A 23,091-nucleotide genomic window follows, 5' to 3' on the forward strand; every position below is an offset into this window, starting at 1 on the left:
CATCACATAGTAGTAGTGATGAAGAGTAGGCTGAAGTTTAAGAGATTACTCAGGAAGAATCAACAAGCAAGGAAGTGGGATAAGGAAGCACTAAGCAATGACGAGATACGCTTACAGTTCTCTAAGGCAATAAATACTGTGATAAGGAATAGCTCAGTAGGACATACGGTTGAAGAGGACTGCATATCTCTGAAAAGCGCAATCACAGAAATTGGATAGAAAAGCATAGGTACAGAAAAGGTAACTGCGAAGGCACCACGGGTAACAGAAGATATACTTCAGTTGCTCTATGAAAGAAACAAGTACAAAATTTCTCTAGGTAATTCAAGAATACAGAAATAAAAGTCGCTGAGGAATGAAAGAAATGGGAAGTCCAGCAATCTTAGGGAATGGCTACATGTAAATTGTGAAAAATCGAAAAAGAAAAATGATGAACTCAGCATATAGGAAAATGAAAATAACTTCGGTCAAATACAAAGCAAGGCTGGTAACATTAAGACTACAACGGAAATTCCACTATTAAATGCAGAGAAGAGAGCGGGTATGGGGAAATAGTACATTGAAGGCCTCCATGAGGGGAAAGTCTTGTCTGATGTAATAGAGGAAGAAACAGGTAGGCCTATCAATTTAGAAGAGATAGGAGTTCTAATATTAGAAAAGAATTTAAAAGAAGTTTGGAGGTCTTAAAATCAAATAAAGCAGAAGGGATAGATAAAATTCCATCAGAATTTCTAAAATCGTGGGGGTTAGTGTCACCAAACGGCTGTTCACGTTGGTGTGTAGAATGTATGTGTACGGCGACATACCATCTGACTTTCGGAGAAATATCATGCGCACGTTTCCGAGGACAGCAAGAGCTGCAAAGTGCGACAACTATGGCACAATTAACTGAACAGCTCAAGCACAAAGTTGCTGACAAGAAGAATGGAAAAGAATATGGAGACTGTGTTGGATGACTATCAGTTTGGCTTGAGGAAAGATAAAGGTACCGAGAGCCAATTCTGCCGTTGCGATTGATAATGGAAGCAGTACTTGTCGACTTGAAAAAGGCGTTTGACAATGTAAAATGGTACAAAACGTTCGCAATTCTGAGAAAAATATGGGTAAGCTATAGGGAGAGACGGTAGTAGACAATATGTACAAGGGTGAAGTACTCGTTCACTCCTACTATTCACTCTGTACATCGAAGAAGCAATAATGGAAATAAAAGGAAGGTTCAGGAGTGTTATTAAAATTCAGGGTGATACGATTCGCTGCTGACATTGCTACGCTTAGTGAAAGTGAAGAAAAATTACATGAGCTGCTGAGTGAAATGAACTGTCTAATAAGTAAGGAACATGAATTGAGAGCAAATCGACAAAATACGAAATTAATGAGAATTAGCAGAAATGAGAACAGCGATAAACTTAGCATCTGGAGTTATGATCACGAAGTAGATGAAGTTAAGGAATCATACTACCTAGGCAACAAAATAGGCAATGATAGACGGAGGAAGGAGGACATCAAAAGCAGTCTAGAACGTGAAAAAAGGGCATTCCTGACGAAGAGAAGTCTACTAGTATCAAACACATGCTTTAATTTGAAAAGGAAATTTCTGCTTACGTACGTTTGGAGCGCAGTATTGTATGACAGTGAAACATGGACTGTCTGAAAACAGAAACAGAAGAGAATTGAATCATTTGAGATGTGGCGCTAGACACGAATGTCGAAAATTAAGTGGACTGATAAGGTAAGGAGTGAGGAGGTTCCGCGTAGAATCGGAGAAGGAGGGAATATGTGGAAAACACTGACAAGGAGAAGGGACAGGATGATAGGACATCTGTCAAGACAACACGGAATGACCTGCATGGTACAAGAAGGAGCTGAGAGGGCAAAAGATGTGGAGGAAGACAGACATCGGAATATATGCAGAAAATAAATGAGGACTTAGGTTGCAAGTGCTGGTCTGAGAAAAAAAAAGTTTATTTTACATAATATTCCTTACAACAAATAATTTCACCAGAGATACAAAGTAATGGAAAGTGAAACGAAAATGTCATAATGGTAGGATGGAGATACAGCAGGAGGCGAGTGAATTAATTCCTACAGCCCAAGAGGTAAGGATCATTGAGGCAACCTAACGGTTGTGAACGTATTGGATTAGTAATTATGCTAAGAAATGGCTAGCGAAGGTCTTTCTCGCGTAATGGAGTAAAAGTTTTGATGACGTAATGCTTTTGTACAGTATGTTTGTCGCTGAAACTACACGGTGCCACCATTCTTTTAAATGAAAACAGAAAAAAGGAAGTTATCAGTGATTTGCGAGCGGATATTACGAACCAACGATTAATTGAATACACATTATGTTTGTATCTCACAATGGGAGAAGTATTTGTTAAGCTCAAGTGCTTTTATACTGTCGACGTGTTTTTTGCCATTCGAGTTCGTAAAGTGCTTAAGGAACTAGCGCCGTAATTACGATTCCTCTGCTTCTGCATCTACAGCTATATCTACATTGACATTCAATCTCTATGTCTGAGTTCATAATCTGCAAACTACTCGGAAGTGCATGGCAAAAGCTACTCCCGTTACACAACTTACCGGGGTCTCTCCCCGTTCCATTCGTAAATGAAGCTGGAGGGGAACACCTAATCAGATGCCTCACTGCCCGCGGTAATTAGTGTAATCCCGGCTTCGCGGTCTCTACTAGACAGATCAAAGGCTCTAGAATATTCGTAGACATTTCGCTTAACAATGGTTTTGAAACTTCGTGAGTAATAGGTTAGCTTTAGGAAATGTATAGACTCTAGGGGAACAGTTCTGACGTTGGTCTTGATAATGGAACTAACACTTCATTAGAACTTGAACGCTTCCTCTAACCTATAACTTTAATCTCTGTGTACATAGCAAATTATGTCTTCGGTTTCAGTGCCTTCCTTCCCTTTGAATAAAATTCAACCAATGAATGAACAAGAACGTAATGTAACTACTTTTAGTGGAATATGACATATTGAACCTACATCAATAGCTCAATAAAGGTGCCTTTAAAATATGCTACATCAAGATGAATTGCTCAGTGTATTCTTCTTATAGACGAGGCAAGTGAAATTCAGGCGTAGTTGTACACGTTATGTTTCAATACCCAACGAATGGAAAGTAACTCACTTGAAAACAAAGTCTCGACGTACTCTTCGCTACAATAATCGTCTTGAAAATCAATGTATATTGACCCCCTGTACGCTGTTCCAAATTTCCCTAATCAGTCTGGCAAATTTCTTAACAGGATCTCCAGTCTTAAATTTCTTCACTTTCAATACTTCGAACGGTGATGGCATTTTACGATCACAAAAGGGGTACTTCATATGGCGATAATCCTGTATTATTATGCTGCTTTGAGTAGTAGGCGAAGACGATGCACTTTAAATAGACATCACAGTTTGTATGATGTGAGTCAATATAGTATCCAAGCACCATCTCGATTGTCCTATGCATTCTTTAAATTCTTCCATTGGCTTGTGTACAACTTATACACTTTCTTGATGAGGCCTGTTCATTCCCTGTTCTTTTCTCATTGTTTCAGGCAGGCCAAACTTCAATATCCAATTATTCACAAGTGCCAATATTAATTGCGACCATTTCTATGAATAATTAAAAATGATCTGTGATTATGAGTAAATACCTATTCCCAACAGGTGTTCTATTGGATGGATGTAAAACATCAATCCCCAAAAATTCTACTGGGGTAATGCTCTCTAATAGTACCCTCGTTCAACACAAATCCGCTCTCCGTGCGCATAGAATGCAATTTACGCCTTTCTGCCTAGTCCTCCACTAACACCTTTCCAGTCCTCTTCTGTTGGTAAATCTGAAAACTCCATGACCCGCTAATGTGTAATCATGAGCTGCTTGTAGCACACTATTCCCTAGCTTCGTTGGTATCACTATCCGCAGTCACAACTTGGTTCCTCCGCATAGAAAACTGTGACTGTTAAAAATACTGCTTATGTTGGTAATCCCATCTTTGTGCGGCTTGCCATTCCTTATGCTCACTACCCGCAGTTTGTAACACTGCTACTCTTCTACTTAATCCATGCGCATTTCCAAGCTTCTTCCTGGGTCTACGTTTAACTTCAAAATCAAATTCTCTTAGTCTTACAATCCATCGTATCAACATACTGGAAGGATCCTTTGAATCCAACAACCAATTCAATGTTGCTTGACCTGTTATTACTGTAAACGCCTTATTGTACAGGTAACATTTGAAACGCGTGATTCCAAAAATAAGGCTTAACATCTCTTCCTCCATTGTGGAATAATTTCCTCCTCGGAAATTAGTTGCCTTCATGCATAAGCTATCGGACACTCTACACCTTCCACCTCTTTTCACAGCACACAGCCAAGCCCATGGTTTGAGCATTGAATGATAAAACAAATTCTCTACTAAAATCCAGAAATACCATTACGGATTCGACGTTAAAGCTGCTCTTAGCTCCTTAAAAGCGCGCTGGCACTCTTCTGACTACATAAATACGCTACTCTTTTTCAACAATTGCGTCTACTGTGTGGCAATACCCGAAAATTCTTTTACGAACCAGCAGTAATAGTTCACGAGTCCCAAGAACAATTGCAACTCATTCACAGATTCTGGTACAGTAAATTCACACACCGCTCTAATTAATCTTGCGTTTGTCTTAATTCTATCTTTACGACTTAGGTATCTACCTCTTCCATCACAAAATTACATTTTTCTGTATCCAGTGTAAACTTAGCTGCTTTTAACTTTAGGAATACTTTCCTCAATCGCCGCGTAGGCTTTTCCATGTTACTCCAATAGATTATTATGTCCTAGAGATATGCTAACCACTGCCGTGGTCTTAAACGTCTGAGTACTCTGTCCAACAATCTCTGAGGCTTTGCAGTTGCATTTTTTTAAAATCCAAATGCCATTCTTCTGAATTGGCAGTGTACCAAGGGTGCCAAAGACGCTTTTTGTGTCGACTATCTGGTACAACCTCTATCTCGTGCTAACCACTCTTAAAATCTATTGTTAAAAATACACTACTGGTCACAAAAATTGCTACACCACGAAGATGACGTGCTACAGACGCGAAATTGAACCGACAGGAAGAAGGTGCTGTGATATGCAAATGATTAGCTTTTCAGAGCATTCACACAAGGTTGGCGCCGATGGCGACACGTACAACGTGCCGGCGTGAGGAAATTTTTCTCATACACAAACAACAGTTGACCGTCGTTACCTGCTGAAGCGTTGTTGTGATGCCTCGTGTAAGGAGAAGAAATGCGTACCATCACGTTTCCGACTTTTATAAAGGTCAGATTGTAGCCTGTCGCGATTGCGGTTTATCGTATCGCGGCATTGCGGCTCGCGTTAGTCGAGATCCAATGACTGTTAGCAGAATATGGAATCGGTGGGTTCAGGAGGGTAATATGGAACGCCATGCTGGGTCCCAACGGTCTCGTATCAGTAGCAGTCGAGATGACAGGTATCTTATCCGCATGGCTGTAACGGATAGTGCAGCCACGTCTCAATCCCTGAGTCAGCAGATGGGGACGTTTGCAAGACAACAACCATCTGCACGAAGAGTTCGACGACGTTTGCCGCAGCATGCACTATCAGCTCGGAGACCATGCCTGCGGTTATCCTTGACGCTGCATCACAGACAGGATCGCCTGCGATGGGGTACTCAACGACGAACCTGTGTGCACGAATGGCAAAACGTCACTTTTTCTAATGAATCCAGCTTCTGTTTACAGCATCATGATGGTCACACCAGTGCTTGGCGACATCGCGGTGAACGCATTGGAAGCGTGTATTCGTCATCGCCATACTGGCGTATCACCCAGCGTGATGGTATAGGGTGCCATTGGCTACACATCTCGGTCACCTCTTGGCATTGAAGGCACTTTGAACAGTGGACGTTACATTTCAGATTTGTTACGACCCGTGGCACTACCCTTCATTCGATCTCTTCGAAACCCTACATTTCAGCAAGATAATGCACGACCGCGTGTTGCAGGTCCTGTACGGGCCTTTCTGGATACAGAAAACGTTCGACTGCTGCTCTGGCCAACACATTCTCCAGATATCTCACCAATTGGAAAAGTCTGGTCAATGGTGGCCGAGCAACTGGCTCGTAACAATACGCCAGTCACTACTCTTGATGAACTGGTATCGTGTTGAAGCTGTAATGCGCAGCTGTACCTGTACACGCCATCCAAGCTCTGTTTGACTCAATGCCCAGGTGTATCAAGGCCGTTATTACTGCCAGAGTTGTTTGTTCTGGGTACTGATTTCTCAGGATCTATGCACCCAAATTGCGTGTAAATGTAATCACATGTCCATTATAGTATAATACATTTGTCCAATGAATACCCGTTTATCATCTGCATTTCTTCTTGGTGTAGCAATTTTAATGGCCAGCAGTGTATTTGTGCTGCCATACATGATCCAATGTTTTTGTGATGTTTGGCAAAGGATAGGTGTCCGTTATGGCTATTGCATTTATGATCTATTATCACTAGGAAACCTATATTTTTGTGTTCTATCCATTGATTTTTTTGGGATAACGTCTATTCCCGCCCCCCTCCCCTTCATGGGCTATTATTTACTTCATTTATTCCACCTTTCAGCTGTTGACCGATAAATTCCCCCAAAATTGGCTTAATATGTCGAGGTATTCTGTGTGGTTTGTGGTATGGTGATGATTCGTTTCCTATTGGTATGCAGTGCTGCTATTTGAGATACTGAGATGGTAATGACCTTTTTGGTAAAAATAAACCTTTAAATTCTAAAAGTAACTTTCCAATCCGCCCCCTATTGCTTCCGTCATGTTGCTTCACTTTTTCTTGTAATGCACTTTCAAGGGCGTCCGGCGACCGTCTGCGGCTTATACCCTTGTGTCCCGTTCTTCTTCCTCCAGATAAGCTGGAGGAAGAACTATCTATAAAAACCTTCTGTCCATCCTTTATGTCTTGAACGCACAAAGTACCTGTTTTAACTAAGCAGACTGCTTGATATAATACTCCGTTGTCTTCTAACTTACTACTACACAGAAAATTCCTTCCGGGAACCGAGACTCAACACTGACCCAAAGCGATTTCCAGTACCCTTCAGTACGCAACCATGCGAATCAAGTTTTGGCATGGCCGTTCGCAGTTTCATCGGTTCGTCTTTCCTGACAGACAACCCTCACGACATCGCCTCACTGGCAATGACTTCACCTAACTAAAACAGTTTTCCATCAGTTTCCACTCTATTTTGTCAAATTTCTATTATGGCGCAGTGCTAATATAAGAAACCTAATCCCAATATCGCGTGTGCCAACATTTTTACACATTGTTTATTTTTTGGACCGTATCCAGCCAAAAGTCTATGTCCACCGATCGTCATGATGTGATACCTTTATGCTCCACCCCACGCCGTCTGTACCGTGGTAGGCCTCCTGTCGTTGCACCGTCCGCCTCTGCATACAATTTTGTAGTATCCAATCCTACTGGAAAGGACCTTAGGTGGACCTGGGATTCCCGTTGGTATTTAACACCTTATTCCTCATCAGTCCTCTACTTCAAATACCATTATTTTCTCTTACGTCACTCACACCACCCTGCGGCTGGTGATACTGCCTCCTTACGTGCTCCGTTCAACACACCTGAAACATTTTATATTAGCCTCAAACACTGTCTGTCTAATCTACAGTCCAGTCGATAAATCGATTTGCTCACACTTTATAGTTAACCCCTCTGCTCTTTGCAATTCCGTCGGACACGTTTTTACATTTCCACATGCGACCCCCTTAAAAAGTGCACCAAGTGCCCTCTGCTCAGCTTCTTGAAAAATGATTTCATTAACTGCCGCATCCTGTCCTAATTGATATGTGCATTAATTAATTTTCCTTATCCCATCTCCAAATTGTTCCACAGCATCTGTACTTTTCTTAGCTATTACCCCTATAGTGTCTGGCACTTCTTTAAATTCTTCGAAGGTTGTGGCTCACTTACGAGCTTCTGTACTCATTGCACAGGCTGCAACACTCAATAATTGCTCATCAGACCAATCTTCCGATTGAGCCAGACTTCCAACGTCTTCCACGAAGGCCTGAATATTCGCGGTTGTCTCACCAGAAAAAGGAGCAATTAAACTTTTGATTGACGAATCTGTACCCCGTTCTGAAGATCGCAATTCTGCCAGTCCACGGAGATCTGTATTATCCGTTGTTAATTGTGCTACCATTTCTAATCATATGCGTACTGCTTTCGGTTGGTGTGTCTGGTTCTGTCGAAGCTTTATCCTTGAAATCACTCATTTTCAGAATTAAAATTCACAAGGCAAGATAACAAAATAAATTAACCTAATTTTGACATCATAAGCACTCTCGACACCCGACCCTGCCTAACCACAAGTCCCCAGCGATTACATGTATAATATTTTAACTGCTTTCGTATGTGGCGTTGTGTGAACTTCAGAGTCATGCTGCGCACATCTAAGAGACAACAAAATGCTTCAAATGGCTCTGAGCACTATAGGACTTAACTTCTGAGGTCATCAGTCCCCTAGACTTAGAACTACTTAAACCTAAGTAACCTATGGACATCACACATCCATGCCAGAGGCAGGATTCGAACCTGCGACCGTAGCGGTCGCGCGGTTCCAGACTGTAGCGTCTAGAACCGCTCGGCCACCCCGGCCGGCCGTTCTCTTTCAAATTTTGGTATGTTCGTCTCAGGTGAAGCGCCTGGAACCACTCGGCCACTCCGGCCAGCATGGGCAAGTCTTCCATCCGTCCGCTAGCGTATTACAGCGTCGGCTGTTGCTATACAGTGCCCAGCAGAATCTGCTTCCCAATGTTTCTTGGCAGTGTTTTGCTTTGGAACGCGTAACACTCTTCCCTGCCTGCGGCTGGCCCTGTTGCAATTCACCTCAGCTCTGGCTTATCTTCTGACTGAATATGTCAATACGCTACACTATCCTTCGATAAGGGTTTGCAAAGTGGCTTTTGAAGAAATATGTTGCATCTAGGTGGTGGTGGGTAGTGTTTAACGTCCCGTCGACAACGAGGTCATTAGAGACGGAGCGCAAGCTCGGGTTAGGGAAGGATTGGGAAGGAAATCGGCCGTGCCCTTTCAAAGGAACTATCCCGGCATTTGCCTGAAACGATTTAGGGAAATCACGGAAAACCTAAATCAGGATGGCCGGAGACGGGATTGAACCGTCGTCCTCCCGAAAGCGAGTCCAGTGTGCTAACCACTGCGCCACCTCGCACGGTCTTGCATCTAGGCTTATCGCGTTTTCTCCACTGCAGGTGTGCTTTGCTACTGGAATGGACATCCAGATGGGAAAAGGGATTACTTGGTACTGTATTCCGATCAGCCAAGTGTACTTCCATTATAACTTGATTTACATATTACTTTTATTACGCCCAAAGAATGGCGTGTGACACGTCACTCAAATTTTCATGTCAAAGAGATGTCCATGGAAGGTGGAAAAATGAACTGTCACCGTTTCTGCTGTCTGTAGAAGGTGATAAAAATGGTCGGCGTCCTTACACCAAATACCTGCTCCATAAGAGGTAACTTATAGTCATTACAGTAAACTGCATTTAGATACTAAAAATTGCAACACTAAAACTTATTATAACACTCTTAGCAAGCATTTCTTCCAGAGCGATGCATTTTGTAAATATTATCCATGACATTATGAGATAGGGAACCATCACAATTCATCAAACACTTTTATGCTGAAATAAGAGAACATCAACAATTAAACGTATGAAAGAATATTTCAAAAGGAAAATGGAAAAAAGTTGGTAGTTATTCACCAATCTATGTCTTTCTTTCATATACACTCCTGGAAATTGAAATAAGAACACCGTGAATTCATTGTCCCAGGAAGGGGAAACTTTATTGGCACATTCCTGGGGTCAGATACATCACATGATCACACTGACAGAACCACAGGCACATAGACACAGGCAACAGAGCATGCGCAATGTCGGCACTAGTACAGTGTATATCCACCTTTCGCAGCAATGCAGGCTGCTATTCTCCCATGGAGACGATCGTAGAGATGCTGGATGGAGTCCTGTGGAACGGCTTGCCATGCCATTTCCACCTGGCGCCTCAGTTGGACCAGCGTTCGTGCTGGACGTGCAGACCGCGTGAGACGACGCTTCATCCAGTCCCAAACATGCTCAATGGGGGACAGATCCGGAGATCTTGCTGGCCAGGGTGGTTGAGTTACACCTTCTAGAGCACGTTGGGTGGCACGGGATACATGCGGACATGCATTGTCCTGTTGGAACAGCAAGTTCCCTTGCCGGTCTAGGAATGGTAGAACGATGGGTTCGATGACGGTTTGGATGTACCGTGCACTATTCAGTGTCCCCTCGACGATCACCAGTGGTGTACGGCCAGTGTAGGAGATCGCTCCCCACACCATGATGCCGGGTGTTGGCCCTGTGTGCCTCGGTCGTATGCAGTCCTGATTGTGGCGCTCACCTGCACGGCGCCAAACACGCATACGACCATCATTGGCACCAAGGCAGAAGCGACTCTCATCGCTGAAGACGACACGTCTCCATTCGTCCCTCCATTCACGCCTGTCGCGACACCACTGGAGGCGGGCTGCACGATGTTGGGGCGTGAGCGGAAGACGGCCTAACGGTGTGCGGGACCGTAGCCCAGCTTCATGGAGACGGTTGCGAATGGTCCTCGCCGATACCCCAGGAGCAACAGTGTCCCTAATTTGCTGGGAAGTGGCGGTGCGGTCCCCTACGGCACTGCGTAGGATCCTACGGTCTTGGCGTGCATCCGTGCGTCGCTGCGGTCCGGTCCCAGGTCGACGGGCACGTGCACCTTCCGCCGACCACTGGCGACAACATCGATGTACTGAGGAGACCTCACGCCCCACGTGTTGAGCAATTCGGCGGTACGTCCACCCGGCCTCCCGCATGCCCACTATACGCCCTCGCTCAAAGTCCGTCAACTGCACATACGGTTCACGTCCACGCTGTCGCGGCATGCTACCAGTGTTAAAGACTGCGATGGAGCTCCGTATGCCACGGCAAACTGGCTGACACTGACGGCGGCGGTGCACAAATGCTGCGCAGCTAGCGCCATTCGACGGCCAACACCGCGGTTCCTGGTGTGTCCGCTGTGCCGTGCGTGTGATCATTGCTTGTACAGCCCTCTCGCAGTGTCCGGAGCAAGTATGGTGGGGCTGACACACCGGTGTCAATGTGTTCTTTTTTCCATTTCCAGGAGTGTAGATTCATCACGTAACTAATTAAATGCACTGCATATTTCAGTGGGTCCCCACCCATTCAGTGGCGCTCCATCATTAGTTACCGGTATCATCTGTGGCCGGCCAAAGTGGCCGAGCGGTTCTAGGCGCTACAGTCTGGAACAGCGCGACCGCTACGGTCGCAGGTTCGAATCCGGCCTCGGGCATGGATGTGTGTGATGTCCTTAGGTTAGTTAGGTTTAATTAGTTCTAAGTTCTAGGGGACTGATGACCTCAGAAGTTAAGTCCCATAGTGCTCAGAGCCATTTGAACCATTTTTCAAAGAGACCGCAAATTGCGTCGTCTTTGTCATCTGTTAACAACAAAAACATAAATCAAGGATCAAGAAAGATTCAACATTACAGCCACTATAAAGAACAAAAATTAAATTTCTGATTTGTATTGACAGGAGATGAGGCCAAGCCTACACCGATATGTTTAGTCTTTGGCATAGTGTTGAGTGTTGTGGAATAAGTTTATGGTAATCAACAAACTGAAAAGGCTTCTGGAACGAAACGACACTGTGTCTCTCAGACGTCATGAGGTGATTCTCACCGTCTGTATAGTTCCACTCTAGCATCTTCTATCATGATGAAAAACAAAACAACTCCCAGATAAAGCCCGTTTGGGATCATTCAAAATTTCCGACATGCAGAAGTCCCTTAACAATTCCCATACGATCATTTCATTTCATTTCAATGGCGAAGAGAATATTTATATGGCATATAAATTAGTTGTTGCTCTTATGTTGGGACTGGAGGCAGTTGAACAGATTTCAGAAATACCTCTCAAATGATACAGTTTATCGGCGCACTATGAACATGTCAGTTGATTTTCAAAGCAATGTTGTAGAAAACCTAACAAATACGCTGTTTGCACTACAGTTACTTGAAAGCATTGACATTTCCCGAAAATGGTAAATTATTACCTTTTGTGAGAGTTGTATGCGGAACAGAAATAACTGAGCAACACCCGTTTTGTAAAGAACTGGAAACAACAACCACTGGAGCTGATATATTTGCTGCTGTTGAGTTTCTTACTAGATAGTGAGCCCAAGTGGACGGATTACATTCCTGTGTCTACTGACGGCGCTGCTGTAGTGGAAGGAAATATAAAGCGGTTTCTAATTGTTACGTAGAATAAAAATCGATCAGTACGAACTACTCATTTCTTTTTACATAGAGAGTGTAATGGTAATGACTACTGACGGAAATTGTTACCATGACATCACTGAGACGATTGTTTCAATAATCTAAGGTGTAAAAATTCTTCCTTTAAAATCGCGAGTGTTTGAGAAACATTGTAAAGAAATGGGCACAGATCATAAAGTGTTTAAACTCCACAGGAAAATCCGTAAGCTTTCCAAAGGAAAAATACTATCAGAGTTCTGCAGCTTACCGACGAAGTATTTGCATTTTTTGAAACCATTGATAACAATACATTTGTTACTGTCAGTTTCTTAAAAACCTCGCCTGGTGTTCTGATGGGCTCTGAGCACTACGGGACTTAACATCTCTGGTCATCAGTCCCCTAGAACTTAGAACTACTTAAACCTAACTAACCTAAGGACAACACACACATCCATGCCCGAGGCAGGATTCGAACCTGCGACCGTAGCAGTCGCTTGGCTCCGAACTGAGCGCCTAGAACCACTAGACCACCGCGGCCGGCTGGTGTTCTGAGATGGCCTCTATTTTCGATATGGTCAACAAAATTATTTTTTTGAATTCAAGTGTGCATGGACAGTATGAAACTATCGTATCATCACTGATAAAATGATACATCATGAAATACTACCCTGAGGTCGAGATTTAAGGGGAAAAGCGAATAAAATCTTATCTCTTTTACTGCCATTTCCCAAGTCCTAACTGTGCGAGTCTGGATTCTCTACATAGAAGAATATAAAATGTGACTACAGGTCTCGTCTCGTTGTTGTGAACAGCAAGATGGGGGTCAGTCTTCAAGAGTTCAACCACACACATATACATGTATTCTGTAAAAATCGTGAGGGACAAGTTTCTCCCTAGTTTTAAGCTTTATGTCTTTTTATATTTCTGATGTTGATGATTATTTTTTATGATCCTACTTAAGAGTCGTAAATTTCTTTTACGTTTACATGTTTCTATTCAAGTGTCTTAAGTAGTTAGTTTGTGAGATTTGTAACCTAATATTCGCCCTATAACAACAAAATACCTATTGTATTCCGTGTACTTTATGTGTTTGCTGTTTCTTTATGCTACAGATTTGAGTAATAAGTTTCTTGTATTGTATGCCATATTTTTGTGTTTGTATTCAAGGGTCGTAAGCAATAAATTTAAAAATCTAAGTCTGGTACTAGTTCCAAAATAAAAAAGTGTATTTTGTGTACTTTATGTGTTGCTTTTTTCCGTCTAGTGGAAAAAGTCACATGTAGGGTTATAGGGTATATAAGTTGAACTGGAGGGAATCAAGAGTAGAGTTGCATGTATGCCCGAACAGCCATCTGACTGAAGGAAATTGTATAATCATTCACGAAATGAAAAAAATCTTTACTTGAAACCCTACATCCACAGAAAAAAATTATGACGTAAAATTTTTAATCGGTGTTGGTAATGAAAGTGATTGACGATGTGTAACAATAAATAAAGGAAATAAATTGGAAACTTGTTACAAGTCCTCTAATATTTGCACACCTGCTTAACTTAGCGACATCGACATGCCTTCCATTTACAATCTGTCCACTTACAACGTACGATTTTCATCACTATAGTTCCTTGAAGTGCAACGTTAACCATACCTCGAGATATTAGTGTATGTAGCCTGTCTGATCCGACTAGTGTAATGGTCATTCTTAGATTACTTATATCGTCTATTGAGACCCGTATCCGCTTACACTGTACGTCGTTTTGCACTTGATAATAACCCTCCTTTGCAACACCATTGAAATTCTTTTCATTTCTTCCTATCCTTGCTTTTCATCAATTTATCTTTTATTTGCATAAAATACTGTCTTCCGGACACTCAATTTCATATTATCTGTCAACATCTGAAATAAGTTTACAACTTTTCGCCTGCACCAGTTTGCTACTTATAAGTCTGTTTTCTTCACCCCATCACTAATGAAACAACTGTTTAAGCATTGATAAACTCTATTCTTCATTTCGTCCTCTTGTTTTAAACACCCTAAGTTATCTGGAATCTTACAGAGCCCTTTGACTCGTATTACTATTTGTATTTTCCAAAATCCAGGTTAAGTATACAAATAGTTTCGTCTTAACATTATTTTTCCGTTATCCTTATTGGAATACAAAATTATCATTGAAATTAACAAAGTGTATGTATTTGTGGAATGGCAACATTACATCGGCAGAAGAACCAGTAACTTTATTGCTCCTTTAGCGAAATTTGACACTATTAATTCCAACAAAAATAGACATTCGGAACGTTTCAAATCAATACTATTTTGTATGTATATCAGGGCATGATGCCCATAAAAGGTCAAAATTAGTTCAGAAGATGTTGTCACCTTTAATCGTCTTTGCTTTTTAAAAAATGCGACGACGGAGCTCTTCTTTTGTTTGCCATTTCATTACTGTCCGTAACAAGACCTAGCAGCAGTCACCCATCATCGAAGGGTTTCAGTGTCCTTGATAACGGTGTTCCGTGGTAAGAATGTTTTGGTGAAAGCGTTCACCATGCTCATCGCTTACGGCTCCAAAATTTTCTGGAAGAAGTGAAGGGGAGAACGTAAAAAGTGAATTTTAAGTGACATTCTACTCCCTATGTTCTTATAGTTGACCAACTTATCATTCACAATGGTAACATAGATTTTATCTTTTCTCTAATCCAAAAAGCCGTTCACAATTGCTTTAAAAGAAGACCAATTAGCTAATTGGGTATCTGTGAATTTGGTATCAAAGGTTCGATCTTTCAGTAATTTTCTTATTTGTGGTACAACAAGTATACCCACTCTCAGCTTTGCCGCACTTAGTTTGGGAAACTATTCTTTTAAGTGATTGAAGGCCTCACGTTATTTATCCAGAGCTATTACAGTGTTCTTGATAAGGCCCTGCTTCATATGAAAGTGGGCAAAATTATTTTATTGGGCTCAGCCAACAGGTTTTGTTCACATTTACGTTTTGAGGAACATAGGACTTCCTTACACGCCAGTTCTTGACTTGGTGTCATGGCTATCTCAAAGGCACAAAAGCAGTAGTATTTCATGAATACAACCTGTAAATCTGTAAGGAGTGCAACAACTCTTAAATCACAGAAAAGCTGCCATTCATGGACCTTATATTTCATTGCCTCTAGCAGCATAAGTTTCTTTCATATCTACTGCGTAAGCCAAAAGTACCGATGGAACTACATTGCCATTTCGCAGTAGCACTGCTTTCAAGCTGGTTTTACTGGAGTCAGTAAACAGTCGACAATCCTGTGGGTTACGTTGTACATCTAGCTGCATCATCAGACCACTGACATTTCTACATACACACACTGAATTCTGCATATCGAAATATTGAGCGAAAGAAGCACCTCTTGATCTGAAACAGGAAATTTTTGTTCCTGGAGGTAGAAAGATCCGTTGTTGCAGTCTCGACCCCAAGAGTTCAGCTTGCTCTTTCGAAAGTTTTAGGTCACGAACCAAATCGTTCAATTCCTTTTGATTAAGTAGCTCAGGCGAAGTGTCATTATACTGAGGGCAATACTCTTCTGTAAGTTTAATACTTTCTGATTCACTTGACATGGTGTCTGGTTCCGTGGCTTTCAGGTTACTGATAGTAACAGGCAACCCTTCATCATGGGGCACAGGTAAATACACTAAAGATACATTTGGATACATTATTCCATGTTTTGTTTAGCTTGAACGTCCCTAAATATTTGTAAGACGGAAGTAACAGTCTGAATAATGGTCATTAAACTCACACCACACCATCGGAACAGCGAATGGCATGGCTCAGCGTTTTCCTTTCAACCACTCGGTTAAGGCTGTAGTACAGGTTATGCAGGCAATATGAGGTGCAAAATTTTTATCAGGTCAGTCAAAATACAATTTATGTGCCTTCTTAACCAAATCGGTGATTGGCTTTCTTTGTGCTTTGGGAGTGATTTTTTCACACACATAACAAAAGTTGTTAAGGGTGTTTAGACAGCAACAAAAAAAAGTTTTGGACACAAAAAGTTTGCACTACCTTTCACAGGAAACACTCACTGAGGATCTCTTTCACATCACTGGATTACCAAACCAACCATTTACTGACGATCTGAAGCTCTTCTAGCTCTCCTCTGAAAATCGCATGTTTTTGATTAAACGTCAAAACAGAAGAGCAGCAAAAATCGAAATACTGAATACGAAGACTAAAAAATCTTTAAAAACTCAAAAATGGAACATGCTAGAACATTTTGAAAGGTATATTCGGATTCAACACACCAAAATACATACTAGCTGATGCATCACATCCCAGATGCAAAATGGTTGTGGACTAGTGTTATCACAAAAATGTAGTTCTGACGTAGGAGTTGATAGAAAAAATAATAGCTAGCAACTGCTAAAATGCATCACTACTCTAATAATTATTACCTTCCCAAACGTAAATCAGCTATTCGCTAACTCTCCGACTCTTCAAATACTGTTGACGTTTCCCAGACACCAGTTATTACGTCATTAACCATAATGATTTAGATCAGTTACTGAAAGAATGAGCGTCTGGCATCCTTCAAGTCAGTTTCTGAAAGTAGTGAGCAAATAACATTGCTGGAATACTCATTGATTTTTTTCCTGTCACACATATTTTCAACGACTATGAAGCTGCAAAATATCTATAAATTTGCTTCATTACCCCTGAAACAGCATCAAAGGAAATAAAGTGTTCCTTCTTTTTTTGGCTTTCTCTCTATAGCGTACATTACGAGCTACATGCCGATCAACAAGGCTATATCGCTCTTCTCTTTGTATCGTATTATTTCAGTTTCTAATATCTTGGCAATAGTTCAGGTACTGTGAAGGTTGAATTATGTTCCATTATGAGAGAAGAAATAAGTTTCACTCACTACATAACGGTATTACGGTACAAGAGTATACTGAAAATAACATTCTTTAACATTCTTTCACTCAAGACCCGCCAACATTCACGTCAGCTGATACAAAACGACAGCTGAAATACTGCTTTGTACACTACAGTTTTCAAAATTACGTGGAACCTGAATTAAAAAGCACTTTGTGAGGGAATTTGATTTTCCACAACAAAATAACACTGTATAGCATATTGATAAGAAAAATAATTACATGCACTAACAGGCAATGAATGTTTATGAAAAATACATCGAGTAAAGAACAGTTACTGAGTAAGTCCCAAATTTAAATTTGACAGCAAAAGAAACAGTAGATTCTACTACCCACAATACCGTCTAAACAATCGTTGAAAAGGCAAGTTTATGAACTGATGTGACCTTCAGCGTTTGAAGCGCAATTGACTGGGACTGTATTTTGTATTTCCACACAAGTGGTTAAGGGAATTTATCAGTATACCACGTTCTGACGGACTGGTTACGTTACCGAAATCGGAAAACGAAAGCAGTGTTGAATAATAACATAGCTATAAAAGTGCAGCTGTATTCTGTTAAGAATTATTACAGAAGTTTCACTTGGGTTCTAGAAATGTATAGAACTCGCTGCCGTGGATGATACTGATTAATAGTTATTTCTGGGTAACAGCTGACGGAAACTTTTCTGCGTTAAAAAGAAACGAATGAAATCGAATACCCATTTCTTAAACTTCTTTGATATCGACGACATGCAGGAGCTATATTGTAATATAATTCTTTTGCAAAAACAGAAACTCACTACATTTGTTACTGGATTTAAATATCTTAGCCACGCGGGATTAGGCGAGCGGTCTCAGGCGCTGCAGTCATGGACTGTGCGGCTGCTCCGAGCGGAGGTTCGAGTCCTCCCTCGGGAATGGGTGTATATGTTTGTTCTAAGGATAATTTAGGTTAAGTAGTGTGTATGCTTAGGGACTGATGACCTTAGCAGTTAAGTCCCATAAAGATTTCACACATTTATTTTTTAAATATCTTAAAATCGTCACAAACATGCGTAGTATGTCAGAAATGATTCCAGAAACGTTGTATGATGCTCAGTAGAATGAAGTACCGTCAGGGGAAAAAAGAAGGAAGTCATTTTCCTTAGAGATTCTCTAGGAAACATGTCATGAAGGATGGCGCAATGCTGCAGTCATATGTATGAAAGAGATCATACTTTTGTGTTTTTACGTTAATTTTAAAAGCCACCCCTGGTAATTAAGGGCCTGTTTTGATGGTGAGCTTTGTGTGTAAATGCTGACTCGTTAACCTACAAGCAATAAATGTCTTTGGAACAAATAGAGATGACCAGTTTTTTATTAGCCATTCACAGCCAGATAACATGGTACATGAAATACGCACCGCTAACGGTTGTGTTTACGTTATAAATAGCATGTACCAGCTTGTCCCAAGGCTTACAAATATTTTTACATTTTCAGATCTATTACACCACGGTGGCTGGTTCGAAGCGGAAATCAGAAAGTCAAGACGAAGTCTTTGAGAAAGTATGTTGCAAAAATCACACCAGTAATTATCATCACAATCGAGTAATATTATTTACAGTTTAAAAATAAATATAACAAAACAGGAAGAGAATATAGTTTTGTGAAACAGTTGTTAGGTACTGTTACAAGACTTCCTTCAGCACTCGCAGATTCTGCATTGTAGTGCATAAATCCACTTCTCAAAACACAATACTTGGTTTACAAACACACTTATCGATTTTCAAAGGTATTCGTTCGATAAACTATTTGTGGCACATTGTCTTATCTGAGAAACTGTGGATGTTACAACTGACCATAGCTCTCTCCTACAAGGAAATGATCGCCAGCAATGATATTATATTACAGTAGATGCACTATTCGTGTTCAAAAAATCCAAACCTGATAGATCCTTTAGCCTGTGTACCACACTATTTTTTTTTTTGGTCATCACTCTACTGACAGGTTTGATGCGGCCCGCCACGAATTCCTTTCCTGTGCTAACCTCTTCATCTCAGAGTAGCACTTGCAATCTACGTCCTCAATTATTTGCTTGACGTATTCCAATCTCTGTCTTCCTCTACAGTTTTCGCCCTCTACAGCTCCTTCTAGTACCATGGACGTCATTCCCTCATCTCTTAGCAGATGTCCTATCATCCCGTCCCTTCTCCTCATCAGTGTTTTCCACATATTCCTTTCCCCTCCGATTCTGCGTAGAACCTCCTCATTCCTTACCTTATCAGTCCACCTAATTTTCAACATTCGTCTATAGCACCACATCTCAAATGCTTCGATTCTCTTCTGTTCCGGTTTTCCCACAGTCAATGTTTCACTACCATACAATGCTGTACTCCAGACGTACATCCTCAGAAATTTCTTCCTCATATTAAGGCCGGTATTTGATATTAGTAGACTTCTCTTGGCCAGAAATGCCTTTTTTGCCATAGCGAGTCTGCTTTTGATGTCCTCCTTGCTCCGTCCGTCATTGGTTATTTTACTGCCTAGGTAGCAGAATTCCTTAACTTCATTGACTTCGTGACCATCAATCCTGATGTTAAGTTTCTCGCTGTTCTCATTTCTACTACTTCTCATTACCTTCGTCTTTCTCCGATTTACTCTCAAACCATACTGTGTACTCATTCGACTGTTCATTCCGTTCAGCAGATCATTTAAGTCTTCTTCACTTTCACTCAGGATAGCAATGTCATCAGCGAATCGTATCATTGATATCCTTTCAACTTGTATTTTTATTCCACTCCTGAACCTTTCTTTTATTTCCATCATTGCTTCCTCGATGTACAGATTGAAGAGTGGGGGCGAAAGGCTACAGCCTTGTCTTACACCGTTCTTAATACGAGTACTTCGTTCTTGATCGTCCACTCTTATTATTCCCTCTTGGTTGTTGTACATATTGTGTAGGACCCGTCTCTCCCTATAGCTTACCCCTACTTTTTTCAGAATCTCGAACAGCTTGCACCATTTTATATTGCCGAACGCTTTTTCCAGGTCGACAAATCCTATGAAAGTGTCTTGATTTTTCTTTAGCCTTGCTTCCATTATTAGCCGTAACGTCAGAATTGCCTCTCTCGTCCATTTACTTTTCCTAAAGCCAAACTGATCGTCACCTAGCGCATTCTCAAATTTCTTTTCCATTCCTCTGTATATTATTCTTGTAAGCAGCTTCGATGCATGAGCTGTTAAGCTGATTGTGCGATAATTCTCGCACTTGTCAGCTGTTGCCGTCTTCGGAATTGTGTGGATGATGCTTTTCCGAAAGTCAGATGGTATGTCGCCAGACGTGAATAGTCGTTTTGTTGCCACTTCCCACAATGATTTCAGAAATTCTGATGGAATGTTATCTATCCCTTCTGCCTTATTTGACCGTAAGTCCTCCAAAGCTCTTATAAATTCCGATTCTAATACTGGATCCCCTATCTCATCTAAATCGACTCCTGTTTCTTCTTCTATCACATCAGACAAATCTTCACCCTCATAGAGGCTTTCAATGTAATCTTTCCACCTATCTGCTCTCTCCTCTGCATTTAACAGTGGAATTCCCGTTGCACTCTTAATGTTACCACCGTTGCTTTAAATGTCACCAAAGATTGTTTTGACTTTCCTGTATGCTGAGTCTGTCCTTCCGACCATCATACCTTTTTCGATGTCTTCACATTTTTCCTGCAGCCATTTCGTCTTAGCTTCCCTGCACTTCCTATTTATTTCATTCCTCAGCGACTTGTATTTCTGTATTCCCGAATTTCCCGGTACATGTTTCTACTTCTCCTTTCATCAATCAACTGAAGTATTTCTTCTGTTACCCATGGTTTCTTCGCAGCTACTTTCTTTGTACCTATGTTTTCCTTCCCAACTTCTGTGATGGCCCCTTTTAGAGATGTCCATTCCTCTTCAACTGTACTGCCTACTGCGCTATTCCTTATTGCTGTATCTATAGCGTTAGAGAACTTCAAACGTATCTCTCATTCCTTAGTACTTCCGTATCCCACTTCTTTGCATATTGATTCTTCCTGACTAATGTCTTGAACTTCAGCGTACTCTTCATCACTACTATATTGTGATCTGAGTCTATATCTGCTCCTGGGTACGCCTTACAATCCAGTATCTGATTTCGGAATCTCTGTCTGACCATGATGTAATCTAACTGAAATCTTCCCGTATCTCCCGGCCTTTTCCAAGTATACCTCCTCCTCTTGTGATTCTTGAACAGGGTATTCGCTATTAGTAGCTGAAACTTGTTACAGAACTCAATTAGTCTTTCTCCTCTTTCATTCCTCGTCCCAAGCCCATATTATCCTGTAACCTTTTCTTCCACTCTTTCTCCTACAACTGCCTTCCAGTCGCCCATGACTATAAGATTTTCGTCCCCCTTTACATACTGCATTACCCTTTCAATATCCTTATACACTTTCTCAATCTGTTCATCTGCAGCTTGCGACGTCGGCATGTATACCTGAACTATCGTTGTCGGTGTTGGTCTGCTGTCGATTTTGATTAGAACAACCCGGTCACTGAACTGTTCACAGTAACACACCCTCTGCCCTACCTTCCTATTCATAACGAATCCTACACCTGTTATACCATTTTCTGCTGCTGTTGATATTACGCGATACTCATCTGACCAGAAGTCCTTGTCTTCCTTCCACTTCGCTTCACTGACCCCTACTATATCAAGAGTGAGCCTTTGCATTTCCCTTTTCAGATTTTCTAGTTTTCCTACCACGTTCAAGCTTCTGATATTCCACGCCCCGACTCGTAGAACGTTATCTATTCGTTGATTATTCAATCTTTTTCTCATGGTAACCTCCCCCTTGGCAGTCCCTTCCCGGAGATCCGAATGGGGGACTATTCCGGAATCTTTTGCCAATGGAGAGACCATCATGACACTTCTTCAATTACAGGCCACATGTCCTGTGGATGCACGTTACGTGTCTTTAATGCAGTGGTTTCCATTGCCTTCTGCATCCTCATGTCGTTGATCATTGCTGATTCTTCCGCCTTGAGGGGCAATTTCCGATCCCTAGGACAAGAGAGTGCCCTGAACCGCTCTATCCGCTCCTCCGCCCTCTTTGACAAGGCCGTTGGCATAATGAGGCTTACTTCTTATGCCGGAAGCATTCGGCCGCCGATGCTGATTATTTATCAAGATTTAGGGAGTGGCGGGGATCGAACCCGGGGCCGAAGAAGCTTTGATTATGAATCAAACACGCCACCCCTAGACCACACTAGGAAAACTAAAATATGTAGTATGTGTTTGCAAATATCTGATGAGTTAATGTTCCTTTCACATATCCTATTGAAATGTTCCAAAGGCACGTGTGATCGAGCTACAATGTTAAATTTACTTTCATTTCTGTGTGACAGACACTGAAATCAGAAAAAGATCTGACGTCACCCCGGTTCCCAGAACTCCTAAAGATGGACGTTGACTGTGGATGTTGTATCACAGACACAGTCCCTTTGACTGTTCAGAGACGTCACTAAACCCGCCCAAAGATGTAAACAACCATGCTTGAGCACGCCTATTAGACGGAGGGGGTCCGACAGCCGATCAGTTCCAGTCATTCCACCAGCAGGTACACGGCTCTTGTTGTCTGTAGTTCAATGACGGCTAGACGGTCAATACCGGGGTTCGATTTCGTACGCATTGTTACCTTATGAAAGGAAGGGCTCTCAACAAGGGAAGGGTACAGACGTCTCGCAGTAAACCAAAACAATGTTCTTCGGAAATGGAGGAGATACACAGAGACTGGA

Source organism: Schistocerca americana, chromosome 1 (assembly GCF_021461395.2).
Source record: "Schistocerca americana isolate TAMUIC-IGC-003095 chromosome 1, iqSchAmer2.1, whole genome shotgun sequence".
In the NCBI taxonomy this organism is placed as follows: domain Eukaryota; kingdom Metazoa; phylum Arthropoda; class Insecta; order Orthoptera; family Acrididae; genus Schistocerca; species Schistocerca americana.